This window comes from Anopheles coustani, assembly GCF_943734705.1.
Source record: "Anopheles coustani chromosome X unlocalized genomic scaffold, idAnoCousDA_361_x.2 X_unloc_11, whole genome shotgun sequence".
NCBI lineage: Eukaryota > Metazoa > Arthropoda > Insecta > Diptera > Culicidae > Anopheles > Anopheles coustani.
The window spans coordinates 202,501-205,434 of NW_026525060.1; the positions used below are offsets into that span (position 1 = coordinate 202,501).

General features: G+C 49.1%; 2 non-coding genes across 2 annotated transcripts in view; both read right to left on the reverse strand.

Moving 5' to 3' along the window:
- LOC131269942 (large subunit ribosomal RNA) overlaps positions 1-267 on the reverse strand; it is a 4,091-nt gene extending 3,824 nt beyond the window's left edge. Inside the window, exon 1 of the ribosomal RNA XR_009179099.1 lies at positions 1-267. This exon is cut by the window's left edge and continues 3,824 nt beyond it. This is a non-coding gene — a ribosomal RNA (large subunit ribosomal RNA).
- Positions 268-754: 487 nt separating this feature from the next.
- Positions 755-909, reverse strand: LOC131269923 (5.8S ribosomal RNA). Its single transcript, XR_009179081.1, has one exon. It is a non-coding gene; the product is annotated as a 5.8S ribosomal RNA (ribosomal RNA).
- Between the last annotated feature and the right edge of the window lie 2,025 nt (positions 910-2,934).

Consider the following 2,934-nt stretch of genomic DNA (forward strand, 5'->3'; position numbering starts at 1 on the left):
GGTCCATCATCCAACGGGCGCTGTTCTACGGGCCTATCACCCTCTATGGGTTCTGAGCCACATTCAAGTTGGACTTGAAAAGCGCTAAGATGACGGATAGTGAGACGCACCAGTACACGGAATCGGATAGACGGACAGGCCGCCACCCCTACGTGCTGAGCTTCTCCCGTTTCGCTCGCAGCTACTCAGGGAATCCCGGTTGGTTTCTTTTCCTCCCCTTATTAATATGCTTAAATTCAGGGGGTTGTCACACATGAACTGAGGCTTATGTACCTTGCGGTTGTTATCGTCACATCTGGCTTGCGACTACTTTGTTTCAATGTCCAATATGTACCGTTGGACTCGGTTAACGGGCTGTTAGCCCGCGTGTGGTTTAACTCACTGATACCTTCCATTGCCCATACGCTAGTTTGTTTGTGTTCCTTTGGTCAACTTCCATACTTGAATCATTTGTGCTACCGCTGCTGCTTCGACGCTACTTTGACATCTTCGCTTCTATTTAAATAAATAAATAAGCTGAAGCTAGACATCAGTAAACACCACCACAGACACCACAAGCACGCCTTCTCCTCGTACTTCCGCCTCACGCGGGAACACGGACGCTCTAAATACTTCGAATTCCAATGCCAGTATATTGTAAACCACGGGTTCTTTAATGCTAGCGGGTCGTCGCGACCCTAGTTAACATCATGGTGCACGTCTCGTGACGGGTGTCACGGCGTAGTTAAATGTATGCGATACATTTCTCAAATATAAGCGCTCAGTCATCTGTACATCATGGTAGGTTCCCACGACGTGCAATATGCGTTCAACTTATCAATGTTCATGTGTCCTGCAGTTCACATTATGACGCGCAGTTAGCTGCGGTCTTCATCGATCCATGAGCCGAGTGATCCACTGCCGAGGGTGACTAACTTGCGTAAGCCGCCGCTGTGCGCGTATACCCGTTCCCCGTAGGGAGGAGCAAGCCGCCGCTTAGAGACGAAGCATAAAGTGTCCTCATTCCACATAGGGCAAGCTGGATGAATCCATTTTACCCAGGACGGCCGAAGCGGCGTGGACCAGGGGAGAACTGAACCTTATACTTCACACCACAGTAAGTCTACGTGTCCTCTTCCACATAGGGCAAGCTAGAACTAACTATCTTACCCAGGACTGCCGAAGCAGCGTGGACCAGGGGAGGAACACACTTTTCATGGAAACGTAAGGCATCCATGACTGCCATAACGTAAGCCGCCGCTGTGCGCGTATACCCGTTCCCCGTAGGGAGGAGCAAGCCGCCGCTTAGAGACGAAGCATAAAGTGTCCTCATTCCACATAGGGCAAGCTGGATGAATCCATTTTACCCAGGACGGCCGAAGCGGCGTGGACCAGGGGAGAACTGAACTTTATACTTCACACCACAGTAAGTCTACGTGTCCTCTTCCACATAGGGCAAGCTAGAACTAACTATCTTACCCAGGACTGCCGAAGCAGCGTGGACCAGGGGAGGAACACACTTTTCATAGAAACGTAAGGCATCCATGACTGCCATAGTGCGTAAGCCGCCGCTGTGCGCGTAAACCCGTTCCCCGTAGGGAGGAGTCAAGCCGCCGCTTAGAGACGAAGTATTAAGTGTCCTCTTCCACATAGGGCAAGCTAGAATGAACTATCTTACCCAGGACCGCCGAAGCAGCGTGGACCAGGGGAGAACTGAACTTTATACTTCACACCACAGTATTGAGTAATGTGCCCTCTTCCACATAGGGCAAGCTGGAATGTTCCATTTTACCCAGGACGGCCGAAGCGGCGTGGACCAGTGGAGGACTACACAATCATGAGGTTTGATATCGACTTGTGTGTTTCAATAGGGTACCGATGGTATGTTTTGAACCGATTTGATTTAGCCATTCTGAAGTCATCACTTGGTTGAAGCGCTGAACTAGGGAGGCATCGTTTACATATATATTGGTTTTCGCATGCTCTACTAGGTTAATGTCATGAGGTTGGCTATCGAGCATGCCCAAGTGATGACTTGATTGTGTGCTTGCTTGAATTCTTCACATTTCATACCATCGGTTAGTTGTCGAATCATTCCTCGATCATAACCTTCGTTCTTGGTTCATGTATGCTCTCTTCCACATAGGGCAAGCTAGAATTAACTATCTTACCCAGGACCGCCGAAGCAGCGTGGACCAGGGGAGAACTATACTTTGTCTTGTATGCCCTCTTCCACATAGGGCAAGCTAGAATTAACTATCTTACCCAGGACTGCAAAGCAGCGTGGACCAGTGGAGGACTATACTTTGTTCATTACACCACAGTATTAAGTATGGTGTCCTCTTCCACATAGGGCAAGCTAGAACTAACTATCTTACCCAGGACCGCCGAAGCAGTGTGGACCAGGGGAGGACTATACTTTATACTTCACACACTAGCCATACTGAAGTCATCACTTGGTTGAAGCGCTGAACTACGGCGGGGTAATCGTTTACAGGTTATAATCATATAGCTGCATGCTCATTAGTAGATAATGGAATATTGTATGGCAATATGAGCATGCCCAAGTGATGACTTTGTTTCAAGCTCAACAGGTAGGGTATTGAGTCCTCTTCCTCATAGGGCAAGCTAGAATGAACTATCTTACCCAGGACCGCCGGAGCAGCGTGGACCAGTGGAGGACTCTATACTTTATACTTCACACCACAGTATTGAGTACGACTTGCATAAAGCCCCTAATGAGAACCACGAGGGCTCTCTCAATGTAGAACCACGAGGGCTCTAGTACCGATTCTCTCGGTACGGCTTGGTCCGTGTTCCTTTATGCATGTACTCGCAGAAAGTCTCAACCCGGAGGTCTTGACTTTGATTGTCATAGTTGGACTACGACGGGGCATCCGACCATTGCTGATCGAACACCCCTGATTCACCATCTTTCGGGTAGGCGGTACGCGT